Source organism: Panthera tigris, chromosome C1 (genome assembly GCF_018350195.1).
Source record: "Panthera tigris isolate Pti1 chromosome C1, P.tigris_Pti1_mat1.1, whole genome shotgun sequence".
Taxonomy (NCBI): Eukaryota; Metazoa; Chordata; class Mammalia; order Carnivora; family Felidae; genus Panthera; species Panthera tigris.
The window spans coordinates 195,185,870-195,212,784 of record NC_056667.1 but is presented as its reverse complement, the minus strand read 5'-3'; the positions used below and the strand labels follow the sequence as shown (position 1 = coordinate 195,212,784).

The 26,915-nt window shown below is 35.6% G+C and overlaps 1 protein-coding gene and 1 long non-coding RNA gene across 2 annotated transcripts in view; one reads left to right on the top strand and one right to left on the bottom strand.

Moving 5' to 3' along the window:
* The window catches only part of ERBB4 (erb-b2 receptor tyrosine kinase 4), a 710,253-nt gene that overhangs the window by 52,165 nt on the left and 631,173 nt on the right, over positions 1-26,915 (top strand). The gene's annotated exons all lie outside the window — the stretch shown is intronic.
* On the bottom strand, positions 231-26,915 carry LOC122241014. The gene is made up of 4 exons (XR_006220921.1): positions 26,821-26,915; positions 25,404-25,511; positions 24,664-24,799; positions 231-385 (listed from the first exon to the last, which is right to left on the bottom strand). It is a non-coding gene; the product is annotated as an uncharacterized LOC122241014 (long non-coding RNA).

The window sequence follows — 26,915 nt, the reverse complement described above, 5'->3', positions numbered from 1 at the left end:
ATTGAGGTTTATTTTATTTACCTTATTTTATTTTATTTTAATTTATTTATTTATTTTAGTTGTGAAGTTTTGCTGCCAGTTTGTTACACCAGATGCAAACTCTGGTATCTAATTTTTGTTAGAGGATTTATTTCCTCCTTATTGAAGTGTCAGGAAATCTACCTTTTTCTAACTAAATTACAGGATGTCCTTAGAATGAATAAATTTATATCTACCATTAAAATGACAAGAGTAGGAACCTAGGAACTTGAGGTTTCTTTGTTCGTTTATTTTTGAACTTGAGGTTTAGAATCAACCCATGTGGATTTGAATCTTCCCTTGGTAGCCTAAAAGCTGTGGGAGTTTCTGCAAAGTATTTAAACTCTCCAGGCCTTGAGTTCCTCACCTGAAAAAATGACAGAGAGAGTTAGTTAGCCCTTACCATATTGACATTGTATGAATGCTAAGATATTAATACACGCAAAATATTTAGAAAGAAGATATGGTATAAATGTACAATGGAATATTACTCAGCCATCTAAAAAAATGAAATCTTCCATTTGCAATGACGTGAATGGACCTAGAGAGCATTATGCTGAGTAAAATAAGACAGAGAAAGACAAATATATGATTTCATTCATATGTGGAATTTAAGAAATAAAACAGATGAACATATGGGGAGGAGAAGGAAAAGACAAGAAAGGGCAACAAACCACAAGAGATTCTTAATGATAGAGAACAACCTGAGGGTTGATAAAGGAAGGTAGGTGGAGGATGGGCTAGATAGGTGATGGGTATTAAGGAGAGCAATTATCGTGATGAGCACTGAGTGTTGTATGTAAGTGATGAATCACTGAATTCCACTTCTGAAATCAATATTGCACTGTACATTAACTAAAATTTAAATTAAAATATGGTGTTGTTAAAAAATAAAATACTTAGAATTCTGGCTGGGATATAGGAAACATTCATTAAATGTAATTATTACAGATGCATAAAATTATAAATGCAACATATATGCTTATATGTAACATACACATATATAACATAATATATATCATATATATAGTCATACACATGCATATATATATATATACATATGTAATCATATATATGTATATATATAATCTGTAGAATCAAATAGTACCTAGTGTATAGAAACACTCAATAAATATTAATGATTTATTGTTGCAATATTGTTATTGTTATTACTTATTAAAAGATGTGGAAAAATATAAGATCTAGGAAAAAATACACCACCACCAAAATACCCAGGAAGCAGAATAAAAGTCCAAAAGAGGAAAAACTGTGTCTGAATGGAATCATGAAGTTCCCTGAGCATCAGGGAGCATGAAACATTCAAAGAAAAGAAACAGTTTGGTAAGAGAGGTGCAAGGAGATAGCCAGGAAAAACATACAGAGAACGGTGATTTCAGAATGGTTGACAGGAAGCAACTAAAATACAAACCCAGGGATCTATGGCTTGTGAAATGCTATAGAATTCTCATGTTCAGAGAGACCTATAGGAATATCGTACTGTTGTAAGTTTGCTTACAGTGCTGCAGTACTAATGAAGAAATGTGGAATTGCTAGTAGGTTTAAACACTACATTTAAACTAAATTATAGCTTGGGGCACTTGGGTGGCTCATTTGGTTAAGCACCCGATCTTGGTTTCAGCTCAGGTCCTGATCTCACAGTTCGTGAGTTTGTGAGTTCAAGCCTCACGTCAGGCTCTCTGTTGACTGTGCAGATCCTGCTTGGGATTCTCTCTCTGCTTCTTAATGCTCCTCCCCTGGTCTCTCTCTCTCTCTCTCTCTCTCTCTCTCTCTCTCTCTCTCTTTCTCAGAACAAATAAATAAACTTAAAAATTAAAAAAATTGTAAAATCAATTACAACTTAATCATATTGAAATGTGTATTGCATTATTCTCAAGTAAGTAACATACAAAATTGAAAAGAACTGAATTCAGGGCTGATTTTATCAATCATATGTCACTAAGCTCCTGTTCATGTAAAATTTCTGAAACTATAGAGAAAGTACAGCATCAAAACAAAAAGTGAGGTTAAAGAGCTACTGAGACAAACAGGAAATTCACTTCATCAAAATGAGGTCCCAGGGGGGCGCCTGGGTGGCTCAGTCGGTTGAGCCTCTGACTTCGGCTCAGGTCACGATCTCATGGTCTGTGGGTTCGAGCCCCGCGTCGGGCTCTGGGCTGACGGCTCAGAGCCTGGAGCCCGCTTCGGATTCTGTGTCTCCCTCTCTCTCTGACCCTCCCCCGTTCACGCTCTGTCTCTCTCTGTCTCAAAAATAAATAAACATCAAAAAAAAAAAATTAAAAAAAAAAATGAGGTCCCAGGTCTGTATCTGAGATGAAAAGTGTAGTATATTTGTAATACATTTTCAAATAATTAACTTTTAAATAATTGATAATGCTATTTTCCTGTAATATGATTTTCTCTAATTGTTAAGGGAATCTTCAACTTCTCTTGGAATTACAGTCCTTTCTTTCTTGGTAGACTATGTCTTACTTTATCCTTAGTCAAGAGTGCAATGATTTGAGTTATTGCCATTTTAATTTTATAATTTAGTAACTGCTGAGTGCCAACAGAATAATAGCTTCCTTCCAAGTCAAAAGCAGAAAATGCTCAGCACATTAATATTTTCAGAAATAAAAAAATGTCATTATTGAAAGATGAGAATTATTGAAAGATGGGAAAGACAAGTCTGAAGTATTATTCTTCCTTTTATAAATAAGTATGAAATATAAGAAATATACAGAAATACATACTAAGTAAAAATGTACAATTCATGAATTACAAAAAAGTGGACACTCCCTTAACCCCCAGTACCTGTCAAGAAGTTTAACATTGCTTTCTATATGTCCCCTGAATGCCATTCCCAATCGCTGTCCTATTTCCTTTCCAAAATAACTACTACCTTGACTTATAACATTATAGTTTAATTTTGTCTGTTGTTGACATTTATGTAAATGGAATCGTATTGTATGTATTCTTCATGTGATCCTTATTTGCTGTTTTTATTATGATTTCTATTCATGTTTTTTATGAAACCTTAGTTTAAAAAAAAAGAATTCAATGCCGTAGAGTATTGTTATACTTATTTCTACTGTGGATGAACATGTGCATTGTTTACAAATGTTGTCTGTTATAACTAACAGGGCTATCACCATTTCTGTACATATCTTGCGATGTTTATGTCTTGTTAAGTATGTATCTAAGAGTTGAATTACTGGATCCTAGAGTATGCATAAGCTAAACTTTGGTAGACAATGACAGTTTTACTCAATTTGATAGTACTGATACATACTTATAGGCATAAGCATATCTTTGCTAACTTGCTATTGTAGATAATTTCTTTTCTTTTTTTTTCTTTTAATGTGTATTTATTTTTGAGAGAAACAGAGTGCAAGCCGGGGAGGGGCAGAGAGAGAGAGGGAGACACAGAATCTGAAGCAGGCTCCAGGCTCAGAGCTGTCAGCACAGAGTGTGACACAGGGCTTGAACTCATGAACCTCGATATCATGACCTGAGCCAAAGTCAGACGCTTAACCGACTGAGCCAAGGGGCCCCTGTAGGTCATTTTAATTGTAGATAATATTAGGTATGTATCTCATTGTGATTTTATTTTTCATTTCTCTGATTTTTAATTAGGTTGCACACATTTTCATATATTAAATGGCCATTTGGATATCCTATTTTTTGACATGTTCATTTAGGACTTTTGACTATTTTTAATTGGATTGATCCTCTTTTCCTTATTCAACTATAAAACTAATTTAAATACTTTGCCTACAAGCCTTTACAGGTTACATGTGTTACAACTGTATGTTCCTTGTCTGTGGCTTGCATTTTCAGTCTTTTAAGCAGTCTTTTGATGAATGAACATTTTGAAGTGTGAATGTTAATCTTATTTCTTAGATGCAAACTGTTTTCCACAAGCCATTCTTCAATGAGCAATTTGTGTTCTGTGACTTTGCACATAGAGATCCCTTTTACCAAAATAATCTGGTTCTTGATCTCACTGCTCCTTATACTTCACCAGTCTATGAACTATCTTATTTCTCTCAAGGCGTTTAGTTTCTCCTTACACTTTGACTTCATTTGAAAATATATATATATTTCTGTTTCTAAATTTTTAGAGTTTTATTTTTATTTATTTTGAGAAAAAGAGAGCAAATGAGGGAGGGGCAGAGAGAGAGGGAGACAGAATCCCAAGCAGGCTTCACGCTGTCAGTGCAGAGCCCAAACTGGGGCTCGAACTCATAAACCTTGATATTATGACCTGAGCCAAAATCGAGTCAGGCGCTTAACCTACTGAGGCACCCAGGTACCCCCAAAATATATATATTTCAACTAGATCACCTATCATACTTTATTCTTTTTTTTTTAATTTTGTTAACATTTATTTATTTTTGAGACAGAGAGAGACAGAGCATGAACGGGGGAGGGTCAGAGAGAGAGGGAGACACAGAATCCGAAACAGACTCCAGGCTCTGAGCTGTTAGCACAGAGCCTGACATGGGGCTCGAACTCACAGACCATGAGGTCATGACCTTAGCCGAAGTCAGACACTTAACCGACTGAGCCACCCAGGTGCCCCCTGTATTCTTTTTTTTAATGTTTATATTTATTTTTGAGTCAGAGAGAAACAGAGCTTGAGCAGGGGAGGGGCAGAGAGAGAGGGAGACACAGAATCTGAAGCAGGCTCCAAGCTGTCAGCACAGAGCCCGACATGGGGCTCGAACCCACTGACTGTGAGATCATGACCTGAGCTGAAGTCAGACACTCAACCAACTGAGCCACGCAGGCGCCCCTCATACTGTATTCTAATTATTTGTTTACCTTTCTGTCTCCCTCACTAAGCCACAGGGTATCTCATGGGCAGGAAATTCTGTTTTATTCATTTTTTGATGTCTAGCCTAGTTTAGTTATTGCTTAAAATAGGCACTTAATAATACTGTTGCATCAAATTGAATTGATTCAGTTTCCTTTATCATGCAGTAAAATCAAATAGGGCAAAGCATCTGTCTTATTCATTTTTATTTCTTTTATGATCTAACGCTTTCCTTTTTACATGGAAGACACTTATCAAATAAATAATTAATGGATTATCTAAAAAGTTGAAGTAATTAAAAGTCTGAAATATAGAATATTTTAAAATGTTTTTTAATTCAAATATAAACTATGATTTAATTAGGTTAATATGGACTAATTAGATACAGCCCTTCAGAAATATTTTTAAATGTCTTAATTAAATTAGATAATAGATTCATCATTAATATACCAATTGATGTGAATATAAAAATTTTCATTCTTTTGGTGTTTGTTTTCTTGGTTGTTTAGTTATTCTAAATTCTTATTTTGCTTAAATATTTTAATAGAATAAGTTACAGCTCTCTGGTTAAAATCATGAGCGAATGAAGACATATTCCTGGCTACTAGATTCTAAATGGATATGGTTATCATAAATATAACAGTAGAAGAAATCAGAATGTCTGAAACTTTAGTTTTTAGCCATAACAAATTTATTTGTGTTCTTTTCCATTTTGAAGAGAACATTTCACATATAATCTTGGCATTAAAATTCAAAAGTATATGAAATTACATTGAAAATGTCTTCTTAGTATGCCCCATGACTGCTATTTCAATAATTTGTCTTTCAATTCATTTAACTCTGATGAATAATATATAAACAAAAAGTAATATATTTCTCTACATCAAGAAATTTATAAACTATGTAACTGTTTAAAGAGTAGAGAATGTGGAGCGCCTAGGTGACTCAGTCAACCGGTTAACATCAGACTTCAGCCCAGGTCATGATCTCGCGGTTCATGGGTTTGTGCCCCGCATCAAGCTCTGTGCTGACAGCTCAGAGCCTGAAGCCTGTTTCAGATTCTGTGTCTCCCTCTCTCTCTCTGCCCCTCCCCTTCTGGTGCTCTGTCTCAAAAATAAATAAACCTAAAAGAAAATTTTACAAAATAAATAGAGTAGAGAACTCAATTTCTTGTCTTTTTCTATTCATATGTAAAGTTACATGAGATTTTTTGCTTTTATTTTTTTCTGACCCTTTGGCTCTGAGAAATACCACCCAAAATGAAATATACTACCCACAGAGATAAGTCTAGTGTACAGTTCCTTTTAGATACCCCAGTCGTTATGAGAAATGCTTAAGGTTATTTAATAAGAATGTTTAATATAAAATTAATTCAATGATTATATAATTTTATTCTTGTTTTCATCCAAGTTATACCATACCATTAGAATACATATATTAAGTATTATATTTAATGTCTTAAGATAGTTAGTGCATGAAACCCTCGATAGCCTGTACCAATTAAAGCATTTTTACAAAATAAATATAGCTTGTCTTGAATGAAAATTGGATTAACTAAAGCCATTAATTAATACTTCTTTTAAAAATCCTCCAGAAAAATTTTCTAAGGCATAACACTTTAGTATTCTATGTGCTTTAATTTTCAGAAAAAAAATCTTAACTTGTTTATGCTCATTTTTCATTATGTGTAAAGAGACGAAAAGATGTATAATGGTGAAAAGAGCCCTCTAATGAAAACTAAGACTTGGGTTTGAATGTTACTTTTGTAGTTTAGCTGTGAACTTGGACGAGTTAACATGGTCCTGAGATGTTCTGGAATGCCTCTAGAAATTGGCAGTAGCTCGTGACTAGTAAGTTTTAAACAAGGTTTTGAGGATTATTTGGTGAAAGAAGAGGAGTCTAAAGCACTCGGTGGATGGCCGTGCTAGGACCAAATTGTAGAACCCAGCACCCCCTTAGAATCGCCTGTAAGCTGCTGACAAATAAATACAAGTTCCTCCACAGAACCACGAAATCAGTGTCTGAGAGAATCTGAACTTGAAAAACAAGATCAAACGACTCTAAAACATCTCTTGAATTCTAATGCCCTTGGATTCTATGAGTATTAGTCACCTTGTAAAATACAGGTAATTGTTACCTGCCTAGACTGTTGTGAAATTTTATTAAGGTGGTATTTGACAAAGTATCTAGTTACTTGCTAAGCACTATACAGACATAGGTATACATGTTTTTAGCACTGATTCAACTTCTAAATATATACTTGTTTGTTTAATTGTTTGATGAAACCCTATGCCCCCCTAATAAATTCAGGCTTCACAAAAATAGAGGCTTTCATTTTTCTCACCTTTGGATCTCAGGTGCCTAGCCCAGGCTTGACACTTAGTAAGCACTTAAACATCCCTTCAGTGGAGGAACTGAAATGACCAATTAGGCACAGCAGCAAAAGCTAGGAATGGGGTCTAATGCTAAGTAGCGGTGCGAGTTCATGTAAAGCTCTGCATAATTTTTGTTATAATAAGATTTGTGTAGCACATCTAAAACAATCTGCAATATTCTAATGGAATAAATTCTTACTGTCAAGCCCTCTCACTTGCTTTGGTAAGCATGCATCTTTCTCCAGGGAACTCATTCCAGAAGAATTGTCCTGTTTGTCCCTTCTACACTCAGAGGTCTACTCTATGTCATAACAGATGGAGCTGTCAGAGGGACAATACACTGTGGATTCAGAAAGATTAAGTTTTGAGAATTTGTGAATTTAGGCATTTCAATATGGAGAATTATCATTCTGCTACACTTCCTATCACTGCCTTGCCACCATGATAGCTAGAGTCTGGTGACTTGGACTGTTTCAAAGAAATAACACAATATCCCCCTGAGACAAGAATTGCAAAAGTAGGGGTAATAATATCCTCTTTTAGTTTAAAAGAAATTTAATGTTTATTCATTTTTTGAGAGAGAGGGAGAGACAGAGCATGAGTGGGGAGAGAGAGAGGGAGGCACAGAATCTGAAGCAACCTCCAGGCTCTGAGCTGTCAGCACAGAGCCCAATATAGGGTTCAAACTCATGTACCATGAAATCATGACTTGAGCCAAAGTCAGACACTTAACCAACTGAGCCACCCAGGCACCCCTACCCTCTTAAAAAAATCCTCTTAATCTCAGGTGAGGACAATGTTGTCTGTCACATTCAACAAAATTTGATTGGAGCTGCAACTTCTATACTCACTTATTGTCCTTTGGCCTCAATGCAAACATTTGGAAGTTACTATCTAGAAAAATACAATGAACAGAACAAAATTTGGAGTCAGAACTAATTTGTATCTAAGCCTTCCTATTCTGCTAGCTGTGTGACATGGACAGGGTATTTAATTCCCTCACTTCTCAGTTTCCTCTTCTATAAAACTAGAGTATCAGTATCAACTTTGTAATGTTATTGGGGCAATTAAATATAACAATAGACAAAGAGCAACTGTCATGGATAGCATTCAATAGCTGTCTATTGTCTTCACTAACATACTCCAACAAAGTGAAATGACTTACCCACTCTAGAAAAGTAGATGTGCCTTTCCAACTATGAATCATTTGGGGAAAGAATATTTAGCCAATGTCACAATTACTTCAAATGTCATATGTTTCATCATAATAACCTTATAACAACAGCAAATTGCTTTAATGACAAAAAACAAGAAAAATGACATATTTTGTGAGTCTATTGTTAAGGTATTCTTTCTCATGAGTAAATATTTTGATTGAACATTATCTAAAACTACATACTTCAATGCAGCAGTTTATAGCTTTTAATGATTTCAACAGTGATGGAAGATTATTGTCTTTTGTACTCAAACATTGCATTCATGAAGCTTCTACTACCTTATTATGCAAATGTTCCTAAAGAACTTGAGACTGCATTACCTTGTAAATGTATTATCTCTTTGATTAGTGTCTAGATGGCCACTTCTTTTAGGAACTTCTTTCTTTATTGCACTTTGAATTTAGTGTCCCAGAAATCAATGAATATTGATTTAAACTGTGTTTCAGGCTTTTTTTTTTCTTTTTAAGTTCTTCTGTTTGCTTTAATTGAACTTGTTTCACATCCATGCAAAAATTAGTGGTAGCTTAGAAATATAGGTATGGATCAATTCATGGAGATCTTTATTCAACAAATATTTTTATATTTCAACTGCCTTTATATGTGCCAAGATACAACCAACATTGTAAAGTTACAGATTCCCAAAGAAAATATATCTAGTGGGTCTTGGTCAACAGCTCTTTAATGTCATTCAGAGACGTTAAGGTAAATGACATGTCCAAGGTGCAGAGTTTATTGATTAACTCCTATGTTTTCTTCTAAGTGTTTTATAATTTGAACTCTTACATATATATGTCTTTGATCCATTTTGAGATGTTTTGTTTGTTTGTTTGGATATTGTGAAGTAGGGTCTAGCTTCATTTTTTTTTGCATGTAAATACACATTTATCCCTGCACTGTTTGTTAGAAAGACTGTTCTTTTCCCATTGAACTGTCTTAGCAGTTAACCATAGTGCATGGGTTTATTTCTGGATTCTCAATTCTGCTCCATTGATCTAAATGTCTATTATATTATGTCAGTCCCACACTGTTTTACTTACTATAGCTTTTTGGCAAGTTGTGAATCTTGAGTCTTCCAACTTTGCTCTTTTTAAAGATTGTTCTGACTATTCTGGGTCCCTTGAGTTTCTATATGAATCTTAATAGCAGCTTGTCAGTTTTACAAGAAAGCAACCTGGAATTTTGATAGGGATTATACTGTGTCTATAGATCGATTTGAGAAGTACTGCCATCTTACCAATTAGTCTTCCAGTTCAAGAACATGAGTTTTTTTTTTCTTTCATTTATTTAGCTCTTCATTTTTTCAACAATATATTATAGTGTAATTTTCAGTTTAGAAGTCCTGAGCTTCCTTTTAAAAATGTATTCCTAAGTAATTCTTTTTGATGCTATTATAAATGGAATTATTTTCTTAGTTTCATTCTTGGATTTTGTATTGTTTGTGAAAGAAATACAATTGTTTTGGTATATTGTCTTGTATCTTGATATCGTGCCAACTTCTTTAGTTCCAATAGTTGTATATGTGCATGTGTGTGTATTATGTAGGATTGTTTGCATGTAAGATCATATCATCTGCAAATGGAGATAGTTTTCTTCTTCATTTCCAGTATGAATGAATGCTTTAAAAAATACCTAGTTGCACTGACTAGAACCTTAGTTCTAGTACAATAGTTCTAGTACAATATTTCATTGAAGTGGCAAGAGTGGACATATTTGACATAATTCTGATTGTAGAGGGAATCATTCAGTTTTTCATCATTAAGTATAATTTGCTGTGGATTTTTCAAAGATTTCCTTTTCAGATTGAGTTGGCCCAATTGTAATCATAGTTGTTTAGCATTTTTTATCATAACAGAGTGTTGGATTTAGTCAAATGCTTTTTCTGTGTCAATTAAGTTAATTATATGTTTTTAATCCTTTATTAATATGATGTATTACATTAGTTAACTTTTGGATGTTAAACCAACCTTGTATTTCTGGGACCAATCACACTTGGTCATGGTGAATAATCCTATTTATAGATTGCTGGGTATGGCTTGCTAATATTTTGTTAAGGACTTTTGCATCTATACACATAAGGGATATTGCACTGGTTTTTACTTGTTTGTTTGTTCGTTTTTGTTTTTTCTTGTGATATTTCATTTGGTTAACATTGGCCTCAAAGAATAACTGGGAAGTGATCCTACTTTATTTATATTTTGGAAGGCTTATTGGTACTAGTTCTTCCATGAATATTTGGTACAGTTTACCAGTGAAGCCAGCTGGGTCTGGATTTTCCTTTGTGGGAGATTTTTTAAATTACTTAATCCTTTGTTATATGTCTATTCAGAATTTGTATTTTTTCATGAGTTGGTTTTAGTAATTTGAGTCTTTCTAGGACTTTTTATTGTCTAAGTTATCTTACTCTGATTATATAGTTAGTTCTTTATATAATCCTCTTAGTTAATTTGTATTCCTATAAGATTAGTAATGGTATTCATTCTTTCTGATTGTGGTAATTTGAGTCTCCTCATTTTTATTTTGGACAGTCTAGCTAAAGGTTTATCAATTCTGCTATTTTTTTGAGAGATATGAAATATGATTTTATTTTTTTAACCTATTATTTTTTTAATTTACATTCAAGTTAGTTATCATATAGTGTAACAATGATTTTAGGAGTAGATTCCTTAATGCCCCTTACCCATTTAGCCTATCCCCCCTCCCACAACCCCTCCAGTAACCCTCTGTTTGTTCTCCATATTTAAGAGTCTCTTATGTTTTGTCCCCCTCCCTGTTTTTATGTTATTTTTGCCTCCCTTCCCTTATGTTCATCGGTTTTGTATCTTAAAGGCTTCATATGAGCAAAGTCATAGGATATTTGTCTTTCTCTGACTGACTAATTTCACTTAGCATAATACCCTCTAGTTCTATCTATGTGGTTGCAAATGGCAAGATTTCATTCTTTTTGATTACTGAGTAATACTCCATCTTCTTTATCTATTCATCCATGGATGGACATTTGGGCTCTTTCCATACTTTGCCTATTGTTGATAGTGCTGCTATAAACATTGGGATGCATGTGTCCCTTTGAAACAGCACACCTGTATCCCTTGGATAAATACCTAGTAGTGCAATTGGTGGGTTGTAGGGTAGTTGTTTTTAATTTTTTGAGGAACCTTCAGACTGTTTTCCAAAGTGGCTGCACCAGTTGGCATTCCCACCAGCAGTGCAAAAGAGATCCTATTTCTCCACATCCTCGCCAACATTTGTTGTTGCCTGAGTTGTTAATGTTAGCCATCCTGACAGGTGGGAGGTGTATCTCCTTGTGGTTTTGATTTGTATTTCCCTGATGATGAGATTTGTTGAGCATTTTTTTATGTGTTGGTTGGCCATCTGGATGTCTTCTTTGGAGAAATGTCCATTCATGTCTTTTGTGCATTTCTTCACTGGATTATTTGTTTTTTTGGGTGCTGAGTTTGATAAGTTCTTTATAGATTTTGGATACTAACCTTTTATCTGATATGTCATTTGCAAATATCTTCTCCCATTCTGTTGGTTGTCTTTTAGTTTTGCTAATTGCTTCCTTTGCTGTGCAGAAGTTTTTATTTTGATGAGGTCCCAATAGTTCATTTTTGCTTTTGTTTCCCTTGCTGCCGGTGACGTGTTGAGTAGGAAGATGCTGTGGCTAGGGTCAAAGAGGTTTTTGCCTGCTTTCTCCTCAAGGATTTTGATGGTTTTCTGTCTTACATTTAGGTCTTTCATCCATTTTTGAGTTAATTTTTGTGTATGGAATAAGAAAGTGGTCCAGGTTCATTCTTCTACATGTCACTGTCCAGGTTTCCCAGAACCACTTGCTAAAGAGACTATCTTTGTTCCATTGGATATTCTTTCCTGCTTTGTCAGAGATTAGTTGGCCATATGTTTGCGGGTCCATTTCTGGGTTCTCTCTTCTGTTCCATTTATCTGAGTGTCTGTTTTGTGTCATCAATTCTGCTATTCTAATCAAAGAAGCAACTTTTGGTTTTGTTGATTTACCTACTTTTTTATTATTTATTTTATTTATTTCCACTTTATTTGTTCCTTCCTCATGCTTGCCGTGGGTTTACTGGTTTTTTGTTTTTGTTTGTTGTTTTGTTTTTTCTAGTTTGTTTAGGTGGAAGCTTAGGCTATTGATTTGAAATTTTTCTTTCTTACTATACGTGCTGAACTCTGCTTCAGTTAAATGTCTTAAGTTTTTATCTTTTGTGTTTTTGTTTTTATTCATATTGATATACTTTCTGATTTCATTGGTGATTTCTTCTTTTTTGACCCATTGGTTATTTGAGTATTTTATTAATTTACACATATTTGTGAATTTCTCAGATTTCCTTCTATCATTGATTACTAAGTTCATTCCATTCTGGTCAGAAAACCCACTTTGGATGTTTTTAATCCTATTAAATTTATTGAGGATTACATGTGATTTATCCTAGAGAATGCTCTATCCACACGAGGAAAAGGTGTATTCTGCTGTTGTGTGGAATGTAGATGTGTAAATTTAGTTGTTTTAAGTGTTGTTCATGTTCTGTATTTCCTTGTTAATCTTCTGCCTAGTTGTTTTATCTACCACTGTAAGTGGAGAATTAACTTTCCCAACTATTATTGTTGAATTATGGTTTTTTCCCCATGACCCTGAGAGGATTCTTGTTGGCTGTATCTACTCCTCCTCAATCTTCTAAACTTCTGGATGTTCTTCTGTATTGCTTATATCAGACCTACCAATCTTCCTTAGGCAGGGAGTTCTCCACTCTCCTTCCAAAGGCAGACTTGCAGAGCTCTTTATCCTAAAGTTCTCTTTGCAGAATCCCTGTACCACTGCACAGGAGCTAGAGATGGGTATCTGCTTTTCTAGGAGTGACACTCTACCCTGAGTGGGCAAATGAAAGGAGACTACCAAACCCTAGTCTTGCTTTGCCCTCCCTGACATGAAACCCTGTCCTGGGCGGGAGGGTGGTTAGGCCCCAGTATTCTTGGTCTCCTGTACTTGTAGTAGAACGTCTGCTATATCATTGAGGACCTCGGTGAGGGAAAAAAGACTTGGACCTCTTGTCTATAACTGTCTGAAACAGAGCCTCTGCAACTTGGGATAGAGTGAGGTGAGAAGATGATAATGTCATAGTCTGTCCCTCCTCAGGTAAAATTGTAGCCCCAGGCTGGAAGCTGGGATAACAGGAGCTGAGCATGCTTTTGTCATAACTTCCATAACACAGAGCGCTGGGGTGCAGGTGGTGAAGCTGGACATGGCTCAAATTCCATAGGCACTTTCTGTTCTTCTAGAGATATGGTAGATTTTCTTATATAAATGTCTCTCCATTCGCTCTGTGCCCATAGGAGAGTATCCATATATTCTAAATGATGGTGTGTTTTAATGATTTTCACCAGTTATATTGTTGTTTTCCTGAACTCCTTACTCCATCATTTGCAAAGTCTCACCTCCTAGAGGATTGTGGAATAATTTTTCAACATTTTATTTTTTACTCAAAAATTGGTTTTGTTTGGGGCACCTGGTTGGCTCAGTCAGTTAAGCATCTGATTCTGGCTCAGGTCATGATCTTGCGGTTTGTGGGTTTGAGCTCTACGCTGGGCTCTGTGCTGACAGCTCAGAGCTTGGAGCCTGCTTCAGATTCTGTGTCCCCTCTCTCCCTGTCCCTCCCCTGCTCATGCTCTGTCTCTCTGTCTCTCAAAAATAAATACACATTAAAAAATTATTAAAAAAATTTGTCTTGTTTGCCAACTCATGCAATAGTAAGTTAAAAACTCTTGTTTTGACAGTTGGTTGCAACATGATTAATTCATTTTAATGAAGAATGACATACTGGGTGATAGCTCCTATTGGACAGAAGTTAAGGACTCTGTAGCAAATTGTAGTATATCAGAACTTGTCTTATTCTTAATTTTTCAAGATTATATGGAACTTTTAAAAATGATGTACTTAATGAAATTTTAACTCCATCTACTGCAAGTATCCTTTTCCTGCCATTTCTAATTATTCACTATTATGTAGTAGTAAAAATGTTTGATTGGAATTAGGAAACCTGGAATTAATCCCAGCTCTGCCTCTCACGAGCTTTTGACCTTGGAAAACCCATTTAACCTTTGTGTCTTTACTTTCTTTATCTGTAAAATTCAGTTGATCAACTAGATGATCCTAAGTCTCCATTCAACTCTGCAATGATTCTAAGATTCAGGTGGGTATCTTTGATAGTTCTGGATTTTCACTGCCTACATTCTTTAAATTTTTTTTTGGTTTACTGTTTATTTATATTTGAGACAGACAGAGTGTGAGCGGGGCAGGGGCAGGGAGAGAGGGAGACACAGAACCTTAAGTAGGCTCCAGGCTCTAAGCTGTCAGCACCAAACCCAATGTGGGGCTCGAACTCACCAAATACAAGATCATGACCTGAGCCATCGGTGTTGGATGAGTAACTGACTGAACCAACCAGGGGCCCCTCACTGCCTACATTCTTAAATCCACACGATTAGACTTCATTCCTAGCTACCATCTTGCTGCTAATCTCTCAAATGTGAGTTTACAGTGCAAAAGAATTGCATGGTTGCTTGGGCCTCATTTTTCTTGGCATTTCTGTAGCTTTTGATAATATCGATTTACTCTAATTCTTGAAACTGCGTCATGGAGAGTTTCAATGACTTCTCAGTAGTCACAGAAATGAAATTATGACATTAATTTCTGAATACCAGACCGGTGTTTTTTCCTTTGATACAGAATGCCAAAGGCAAGATGACACTTGGCTGTATTTCACATTTGTACCCTCTTGGAAATGAAGCAGAATACAGCAAAAGCCAGTAATGCTAAGAATGGATCAAATATGCTTCTCAAAAACGTTTTGATGCATCGATGCGTTCACATATTCATTTTTTTGCTCCATGATTACTGTAATGACAGAGAGACTATTGTGATCAAAATCAGAAATTATTTTTTCCAATATGAAATTTATTGCCAAATCGGTTTCCATACAACACCCAGTGCTCATCCCAACAGGTGCCCTCCTCAATGCCCATCACCCACCCTCCCCTGCCTCCCACCCTCCATCAACCCTCAGTTTATTCTCAGTTTTTAAGAGTCTCTTATGCTTTGGCTCTCTCCCTCTATAACTTTTTTTTTTCCTTCCCTTCCCCCATAGTCTTCTGTTAAGTTTCTCAGGATCCACAGGAATACTACGTGGCAATGAGAAAGAGTGAAATATGGCCTTTTGTAGCAAAATCAGAAATTATTAAAGGGCCTTTGTGTCTTCATTGGAGTAACTTCCTTCCTGGATCAAGGACAGTACCTTCTTCCCAGTGCATACATTAAGATTGTCAGACAGCACATTGCTGGGGTTATGCTATTTTTGCTGGAAATCTGAGATCCATACATGTATGCCTGATCTTCTACAGAATAACATGAATACTTTTCCCCCTTTATTTACCAGTTGTCCTCCCTGTTAAAGCAAGACCATTTTTGTTTTCTCCTACGTAAGGCTGTGAGGCTGAGGTTTGTTAAGTGGCTGTGGAAAGCCACCAAGTTATTGTACTTCCTCAAAACCCCTCTTCATCTATAATATACTTTTTGGAGGATTTTAGGGCCGACGCCAGAGCCAGCCAAAGGGCTTCAAATTTGTTCCTGTTACTCCACATCCAGAGTAAGAGCCTTTTAAGACCTAATCAAATGAGTAATAGTGGCTACTTTCATCTCGAATATTCTTTTTTGCCTTTTGTTAAGGTAAAGAGAAGTCTGTTCAGCAGTCACTTTGTAACTAGTCATTAGAGTTCTTTTTCTGGCGTGATGTTAAACTCAAACTGAGGGAAAATTGCCTAACATTCCTTGGAGACCAATTGCTTCCAACCAGACTGCTTATTAAATAATTCCAGTTCAGACCTACGATTGTTATATGTACCTTCATCCTCAATTCACTGAGAACAAGCACATTTTTATTTCAACTAAGCATTAAATTCTGTAAATTAATCCTGGTTCTATGGGGTTGGATAATAGTTCTTAGAAAGTGACTACACTCTGCTCCCTGACTTTCACTGATGAGCAGTGAACACCTTCACTTATTTTGACCTTGACATCCCAGAGGGATCCTAACGATATATAATCTGTTTAAGTCATTATAGACATTTTCAGTTTCCACTTCCTCTCCCTTTCTCACATCTTGCCAAATATATCCAGTTGCTTTTTAAGAACAAATTTGACACTGAATCAGAGAATTATATAGAAAATAAAACAGTAATCTGTCTTTGAAAAGGAATCTGGATGTTAATATAGATGTTTATAAATCTGCTTGATTAATGCATTGAAATATGGCATATCAAATATATTAGATAATTATAAATAATATTTATTTGACTAAATTGTGAAAAAATAAAATCATTTTCATTTCCATTAGGTTTAGCAAACAAAATTGCTCTTTTTTATAGGCAATTTTATATGGTTTCCTCTACTATATTCAAAGATTTAGACACATAAACTGGAATTCCTTAGCTTATAAAGGAAAATGTTAGTAGTGAAATTAACTCCTCAGTGCTCAGACACTACTTTTAAAATATTCATGGGGCGCCTGGATGGCTCAGTCCATGAAGCAGCAGACTCTTGGTTTTGGCTCAGGTCATGATCTCACAATTGTGAGATCCAGCCCTGCGTCAGGCTCTGCATTGGGGTTCTGTCTCTCTCTCTCTGCTCCTCCCCTGCTCATGTTCTCTCTCTCAAAATAAATAAGTAAACTTCATTTAAAAAATATTCATTTATCAAATTTACATAATTTTCTTCTTATAAGAGGTAGTCACTAGTGCAAAGTACTTTCCAGAGAGGATCTGTCTTAACATATCTCTTTGCAGATACTAAGCAAATAAATACTTGTCTCTAAAGTCCTGATGAAGAACCACTTTTTAGGGGTTTGTCTAGAAGGGGGAATTAGTAATATCATCTAGAGGATTAAGCGAACTGGCTTCTATCATGTCAGCGAAAGAACATAAGACAAATTGAAAGAAAATTAAAAAAAGATACTATGTAGGGAAACCTATAGTTTAAAAAAGAGTTAGACACATGAGGCAATCACAATGCTTATATAACTTTGTATCTGAAATCAAACAATTAACAACCAATCACAAAAACAGCAAAAATCAGGGAAATTTCAATATTAACAGGATATTTATTATTAAGGTTATAGTATTTTTTTTTCTTTTTGTTTTCTCCTCCTCCCTTATCTCCCCCTCCTTTACCTCTTCTTCCACCTTCTTCTGTCTCAGTGCCTTTGCTTGTGCTATTCCTTCTTCTCTCTTCCCTTTCTCTACCAAATCACTTTGCACTCAATCTCTGCCTATGTGCCAAGCCTATTTCAAATAGCATTTTCTCTAGTGTCCTTTTGTTCTCCAGTTTGTGGAAGTAAACACTGTATCCTCACTCATTTATCTATCTGCATCTCTTTCTAATACTGTAGTTACACATGCATGTATATCACACAGACACTCATACAGTTTTAGACTATACTTACTATTTACAAGCTGCATGTTACATACAAGGAGCTCACTGGCATAGGATATGGGAATTATTCCTTTGTGAAATCCATACAGAAATTAGTCTTATGTGTAGTTTAACTGATTATTTTAATGCTGGTTACGTAGAGTTTTGTTTTGTTTTGTTTTTGGTAGAATGGTTGTAAGCGTATCCCATCTGGGGAATCTAAGTTTATTTAGGGAATTGGGAATTCATATGTGTCAGTATAATAAATGCATAAAAATTAGACCTACACAAAGTGCAAAGAGGACAATGGGAAGGAAGACATGGGTTCCAACATGGGACTCAAAAAGTCTACTAGAATATTTCAGCAGAATCTTGAAGGAAAGATTCTTTTTTTTAATGTCTAAACTCTTTCCTCTTCTCCATCCTTCAAGCGGCCACTAAGATTACTTTTTAAAGTTCATTTACTTATTTATTTTGAGAGATAGAGAGGGAAAGTACATGCAGCGTGAGTGGGGAAGGGACAGAGAGAGAAAGAGAGAGAATTCCAAGCGGTTTCCTTGCTGTCAGCACACAGAGTCTGACGCAGGGCTTGATCCCACAAACAGTGAGATCATGACCTGGGCTGAAATCAAGAGTAGGATGCTTAACAGCACCTGGGCAGCTCAGTCCGTTAAGTGTCTGACTTAGGCTCAGGTTATGATCTCATGGTTCATAAGTTTGAGCCTCACATTGGGCTGTCTGCTGTCAGCACAGAGCCCACTTGATATCCTCTGTCCCGCTCTCCCTCTCTCTTTGCCCTTCCCCTGCTTGTGCTCGCTCTCTCTCTCTCTCTCAAAAATAAATGAACATTAAAAAAAAAAAAAAGTAGGACACTTAACTGACTGAGCCACCAAGGCACCCCTAAGTTTCCTTTTTAAAACGCTAGCCTCATAACATTAGCACTTTATTGTAAAAATTTTCTGCATCAACCATAAATAGGATTAAAATTATTTAGCATGGCACACACATATTTATTTAGCATGTGACACACATTTGAAACTTCATTTAACACCATTAATACTCTGTGAACTTCAGTTGTGCCTAATGCCTTACAATATGCTGGACTTCCCTTTCTGTATTGTGCCTCAGGCATTTGTATAGGATGTTTGTTGTTTTTGTTTTTGGTTTATGTTTTTGCCTGGAATCCCCCTGTGATTTAGAGGAATTAATACTGATCCTTCTGAGTTGAGCCTGGAGTGCCCCCTCCTCAGCAAAGATTTCTTTGCCCTCCTTGTTCTCCAAATAAAGAGGGAGGGGTTTTGTTTTGTTTTCTTTTCTTTTGTTTTGTTTTAACCTGTTCTTACTAGTCTTGTACATATCTTTGTTAATAGTGATTTAACTTCATCAAGTCTTAGTTATTTTGTCTGTAAATGCAGACAGTAAACCAGGATAATCTCTAAAGTCACCTCTGTCTTTAATGTTCCTTAACAGCCACTACTCCTGAGGAAGGCGATTTAAGCCCTATTCAAAGCAGTGGTACAGATAGATGGAATCCTCTGCCAAATTGTAATTGAGTCACAACTAACAATACTTTCTGAATTAATCCCTAGCTCCTGTGTTTTTGCAACAGTCATGTGTATACTCTTTTTTTGTTTGTTTGTTTCTGTGTTTAGCCTATTTATGGCTTTTAAAAGTTTTAGTTCATTGATTTTAGTGGGGTTTTGTTTTAATTTTGTTTGTTTTCCCATTATGAATTTTTAATTATTATGTTCTCAATTTTATAATTTTCCCTCTGTGATTGTGGGTTTAATATCATGCTTTAAATGGTGATAAAATCTCTGGACTATAAAAATATGCATCTACATTTTTTCTTGTATTTAAATGTTTCCTCTTTTTATATACTATATTTTAACATCTGAAATGTTTCTTTGTTTAACAAGTGAAATAGGAACCTTGATTTTTTCCTCAAATGGCTAGCCAGTTGTCCCAGAATTATTTATTGAATATACCATTTGTACCTCAAATATTTCAGATAACATGCACATACACACACGCGCACACACACACACACACACACACACACACTTAAATTCATGAGTTTATTTCCATGTTACTAATAATTTCTTAAAATTTATTTTGTTATTCTAAATCATTTGCTTTGGTTCTAGTAGAAAACATCATCCCTACACTAATGTTTTTGCTCTTTTTTAAAGTTCAATGGGAATAAATTATTATGTCTGGTAGCGAGCTTCCTCGTTTGGATGGAAAAAATAAACAAAGTTCCATTTTTGCTTAAAATAGTGTATCAGAGGCATATTAAGTAGGTATCCTCTGTATACATGTGATCACTTCCATTTTGTTAGGCAATGTGCTAAATAATTTATATATTTTATCTCATTTAATCCTCACAATAACTCTGTGAGATCGATGCTATAATCCTGTTTTACATACGAGGACACTGACACTTCTAATAGTTAACTAATTTGCCTATGGAGCTGGTAAATGGTGGAGACCATATCATACACTGAACAGTCTGTTCCAAAGCCAGGGTCCCCTTATAATATTTCATTTAATCTTTTTGTCTACCTGACCTAGGACTCCTATAGTTATACTGGACAGTTGACTCCATCTGAGATACTGAGTTTTCTTCCTTAAAAAATTGAGAAGACCAGGAGAAAGAAGGGAAATCTAGAGGGAGACTACTGTTAGCAGAATTAAGAGACTTAATTAATTAAGAGAATTAAACTAGCACCTTTAGTCTCACTTTTAAATTTACTGACATGTAAATATGGATGTGTAGAAAAGCAGTCTTTTCTACATCCTACTCAATTAATGTACATATAGGTGTTTGAGAAAAAGCAGATTATGTCCTTTATACTATTCTTATAAGAAAATCAAAATTTGTAGCATAAAAACACTTAGAATAGATTCTGATTATTCCTCATAATGAGCACATCTAAAACAAAGTATGTATACGTAATTTTGGCAGATGGGATTCTTTTTAACTGTATAAAGGAAACGATCCAATGTGGTATTCAGGGACCATTTCGTAGGTCCACCTCATGCTTTCCACCCATATCAACCCCCACTCCTCACAAAATTGTCTCTACAATGACTAATTTTAGGGATGGTGTGATGGATATTAAAATGGTTATTGAAGTATAAAGAATGCTAAAAAGCACAAAAGATGGCCTAAAGAAAACACATGTGTTGTTTCTCTTTGTCTGTTTAACATTTATTTGGTGGCGTTGTCTACTGGCCCTGGGTGGGACTTGGGCAGGGTAACCAGGACTTTTCTGCTTACTCTGAGATATGCAATTCCACAGTCACCATTAAGTGACTGTCTCAATTGATAGCATGTATTCCAAGATACTCATTAATACTTTAATCTTCATTCAGAGGTAAAATTCACCCCTCCCTCTGCCAACTGACACCATTGCCATCCCACTGTCATCTAGAAAGGGAGTACAAGAGCTCTTTTTCTTAGGAGCTCTGCCTCAACAGCTTGCTTGCTACAGCTTTAGCCCCTCTAGAACTGCCATTTGAGATGGAAGAAGGAAAAGTGGAAGCTCTTAAGTTTCTTCCTTGGGGATAGCCTGAGGCCTGCCAGCAGAAGCCCTCTATCCTGAATTCTTCAATATTCATATCACTAGATTCCTTTCCAATGGAAACTTGCTTGATGCTCAGGATGCTTCTCAGTCCTTGGGTTATTTAGTCCTTCCAACCTGTTTTGATGATGACTCACTCCATCCAGTCTCCTGCATGAGAATCCTTCTCCCTCCCAAGTTTTCCTCTGAAACAGGACTTGAAATGGCTCTGGACCTCTTCTTTCTATCCTGTATGGCCCATATCTGACCCAGGGAAAATGTTACCATAGAACCAGAAAGTAGAACGGTGGTTGCCAGGAGATAGAAGGAGGGGGGAATGAGGAGTTGTTGGTCATGGAGTGCAAGTTTTAGTTATGCAAGGTGAATATGTTGTATTTATATAACAAAAGATGTAACATACAAGAGATCTGATGTACAACTTAATTGTAGTTAAGGTACTGAAGTACTACACTGTATACTTAAAATTTGCTGAAAGACTATGCCTGTGTTCTCACCACACACACACACACACACACACACACACACACACACACACACAGTAACTATGATGATGTATATATTAGCTTGATTTGGTGATTATTTTACAATGCATATGTATATTAAATCATCAAGTTTGTATCCCTTAAAAATATGCAATTTCTCATTGTCCCTTATGCTGTAATAGATTCCTGTTTTCTTACAACTGGATGTGAATCTAAATTATCCCAAAATAAGAGGTTTAAAAAATAAGTATTTTTGAATGAAAAAAAAATAGTAATTCTTAGATCCTTTTTTCAGACACAGATCAAAGAAGGCAGAGTATTCCCACCACAAAAGCAGTTATCCTGTTTCTACCCTATTAATTGCTTGCATGGGGGTTATACTATCTTTTTCTCTTCCATCCAGTTACATGGATCATATAATAAACTCTGCCATAGCACAGTGTAAACCTACCTTACTTGATGTGAAAGAAGGAGAGGGAGGTTACTGTATGGCTTGCTCTCTAGACATCATGTCTCAAAATTCCCATTTTCTTCCGCCCCGGCCTATTTTCTCCCAGCTTCCCTCCTGTCCACCTCTATACTCTATTGGGGGAAAGTGAGTTTTTAATTGTAATTTGAGGACTCTTCATTCAGAATGCAATGTTAATTTTAGGCTACACTTGGTATTGTAAAACGCCTGTTGAATAAGTAATACTTGCAACCTGAACATGAGTACGATTTAGCCAGGAAGAGAAGAAGTGAGTCTTCCAGGCAGAGAATAGACCTGAGCTATAACTTGAGGAGTAAGGGAATTAACTGTGAGACAAACAATGCAAGAGATGAGAGGAGGAGGAAGCAGGGACAGTCATAGGGTGCCCAATGAGCCTTTTAAGGAGCTTGTTTCCATCCCAAGAGCAAAGGGAAGTCTTTGAAGGTTTATAAGTTGAGAAGTGACATGACACATAGTTTTTTGTGTTTTTTGTTTTTGTTTTTGTTTTTGTTTTTTAATTACTATGGCTTCAGACTGGAGAATGGATATGCGAGGAGCAAGGTGAGAGGCAGCAAGACCAGTTAAGAGGGTAAAGAGCAGTTTGTGTGAAATGCCTGGCCTGGACTGGGGAGGCCTCAGTGGGGGTGGGGAAGAGTATCTTTTGAGATATTATCAGAATGAACATTATCAGACCTGGTGACTGGATGTTTAAATTGGGCCAGTGGGAATTGATCATAATTTAATCTTTTTTTAAAATTTTTTAATGTTTATTTATTTTTGAGAGAGAGAGACAGAGTGTGAGCAGGGGGGAGGGTCAGAGAGAGAGGGAGACACAGAATCTGAAGCAGGCTCCTGGCTCTGAGCTGTCAGCACAGAGCCCAATGTGGGGCTCAAACTCAAAAACGGTGAGATCAGACCTGAACCAAAGTCAGACACCCAACTGACTGAGCCACTCAGGCACCCCAGCCATAATTTAATCTTCTTTGAAAATGTAATGTTTTTGCCCCTTACTAAAAATAGGCATTTTGGGGGAGGTACAAGTTTGGAAAGGGAAATGATATGTACAGTTTTAGAAAAGCTAAGTTGGAGGAAACATTTAAACATTCACTACAATCCTATTAGGTATTATTCCTATTGTATATGTAAGAAAACTGAAGCCACAAATTTTGCAAGTGCTAAGGTTAGAATGTGACCCTCGGTCTGACTCTGGCCCAAATTAATATATTGTAGCTATGTGTTGTTTTGTAGTACTCAAACATCATGGTATTTTAGAAATGGTTAAATATATATAACAATAAGGATATTATGATTATAATAACCACAATGGGTAATAGTATTTAAGATGTCTTAAAATTTAGGGGGCACCTGGGTGGCTCAGTTGGCTAAGTGTCCAACTTTGTCTCAGGTCATGGTCTCGTGGTTCATGAGTTCACGCCCCCGCCCTGGTCCAGCTCTGTGCTGACAGCTCAGAGCCTGGAGCCTGCTTTGGATTCTGTGTCTCCTTCTCTCTCTGCCCCTCCCCCGCTCATGCTCTGTCTCTGTCTCTTTCTCTCAAAAATAAATAAACATTAAACATTTTTTTGAAAAAGTCTTAAAATTTAGATTAATATAAAACTTCACCTTGCAAATAAATAGGAAATAGCGAGTAAAAGAAATAGAAGATCATAGAGAAGGAATAAGGAAGAAGTGAAAGGAAGGTGATCATATTATAGTTTAAGATGTGGTTGTTTTGTTTTTAAATTTTCTTTAGGTTGAGTGTTATATACCAATCCTCATGCTTCCATGATTACTGTAAGAGGGTATTTTTGTTTTCAATAGAGGAATTCAGAAGCTTTCTCACTTGAGCTGCTATAAGAAATTATATCATGCAAAAGATGAAAGTAACCTCAGTTTTAAGTACACTATGAAAATTGTTGAAAATATTATTTAAATGTATATGTAGGAGCGTTAAAAAAATAAAAGCTTTTGTGACTACTATGTGATTCGCTCTATTTAAAGAAAACTCAGTTGATAACAATTTGTCCTCATGCCTCACTTTTAATCCTTACATCTAAAGTTATTTTACATGTTTAATACCTAGAGCACCTAAATAAATTACTTAAAGAGTAATTCAAAGAAATTACCTTAAAATACTTAAAGAAATGAAATGATTTGTATGTCAATGCGAATTCAGAAGCAGAACAAAGAAATAGAATGCTAGGCTCTGACACAACCCAAATATTACCTTTCAAAGCTTAGCCGATCTCCTTTTTACTTTCTGAATAAGAGGTGTAGGCATTCTTTCTCAAAATGTCTGTAGATTTGGGGGAATGTTGGCAAAGAGCAAACACTTGGACTCCTTGTGGCAGTGCCTTTGTTCCCTGGAAGACAGATTGCTATTCCAGTTACAATATTGGTTTGTACAGAAAGGCTGCTGTTCCTTTACATTTCCTGGTTGTCTATTACAGAAGCTTGCAGATGTACCTGCTGTTGCAAGTAAGCCAGAAATTCCCATTATTTGGAGGTGGCTTGGGAGTGGTAGTAGTGGATTATTTTTGCCTGCTTTATTTAAGGATCTAATATTAAAAAAAAAAAAAAACAGAAAACAACTACAGGGTTCTTAGTTATCAGAGCAAAAGAAAATTTAAAAAAAGAGCCAAAAGTGAATGAGAAATCACCCTCATCACAATTGCAGTCCATTTATTTTCCATACTAGCTCAGATAACTAAGAGAGTAATACTTAATTTTACAGTGAAATTTGGTAAGATTAGTTCCCACTTAATTATTTACTCTAGAAGTAATTTCAACAGAAGAGCGTTAATGTCATTTTATTTGTTTATTTTTCTAAGTTTTTGTTTAAATTCCAGATAGTTAATATACAGTATAATATTAGTTCCAGGTATAGAATTTAGTGATTCGTCAATACCATTTTAAACATTCTACCTTTGTTTTATTTTTCAAATGCTATTCTACCCAGTACTGTACCAGAAAGATCATTTAAGTCCGAAGGAGCAAAACCAGAATCAAATCAGGAGGACTATGGCAAGTGGGGAGGAGTGTTAAAGCATTCCATCCTTTTATCACCTGGCGTGTCTGCAAACATGAGGAAAAAGTAAATTTTCTTACAAAGGAATTTAAAGTAATAAAGCGATTATATTAGAGATGTGTGTTAAGATGTATGCATTTAGAAAGTGGGTATATATACAAAAATCTCTTTAAATACCCTAAATCTAGATTTTATGCCAGGAAGTTTTCAGACCTAAGAACTTGACTTAGTCACAAAGTTATTCAGGTAATGGTACCTGCCCTGGCTCAGACAGTACATTAGAGCACACACTACAAAAAGGAGGGGGTAGGGGAAAACAGAGTAAAAACATGAAAAATACATTTTAAAGATTTAAATACTTGAAACTTGATATTTGCAGGAATGTGTTATCAGAATTCCTCCTGTTTTTCTTGAAAAAGTGACCCTGGTTTATGTTTCTCCCCTACTCCCTTCTGGTATTGTATTTCTCACTGTTCTTATCTGTAAGTTTTCTCAAACTTTTAACTCAATTGCCACTACTGGAAAAAAAAATCAAAACACATACGCTTTATTAATGGGTCAGTAAATTATATGTGGAGTGTAGACTTAGAAAGTAGTAGATAACGTATCCCATAGTTCTGATTTGTGAAGTGAGGTGCAATAATTCTGTCTGAAGCCCACACAGGTTTCTCTGACTCAATAGAGTCACCTGAGGGACAAAAACCATTTGAGACAAAGACATCACTTCCTATAAAGCAATTTTGCCTAGTGAGAGCTTTCAGTGAAGAGAACTTTTCAAAATAAGGTAAAAATCAACAGTCAATTGATGTTCTTATAATATTCTCTCCTCCTTTAAACTCACACTCTATTTTTCTGATAGCTTCAAATACTGAGAGATACACAGAAAAAAAATCTAAAATATCACTGTTCTAACTATATAGAGACAATACAAGTAAGCATGATTCTCTACTTTCCCAATTCAAAACATACTAGGATACACAAATACACAGTTGGGTACCAGTATCAGACTTGCATACAAATAGCAATAATAACAAAAAATAATAGGGGAAACAAAACTATAAAAAATAGATCTGAAAAACAATCAGAAGTACCTCTGTATAAATTCAATTATCTTTATGTCAGTAAAAAGTTGAACAAACATTAATATCCCTTAAATATGTCATACATTTTATATTTGATGTTCCCAAAGGTGACTTTAATTTAACAGAGATGCCATAATTATGGTTTGTAGTCTGTGTTTAAGAAATAATGGAAATGAAGAAAGACTTCTACCCCAAATCAAAAACTAGATTTATTTATTTATTTTTATTGCTACATAACCAATTACTACAACTTAAAACAAATTTATTATCTTACAGTTTCTGTTTGGTCATGAATCTGGGTACAGGTTAGCTCAGTCTTCTGCTAAAGACCTCAAGGTGTCTGCCTGGATTGCACTCTCATATCAGGCT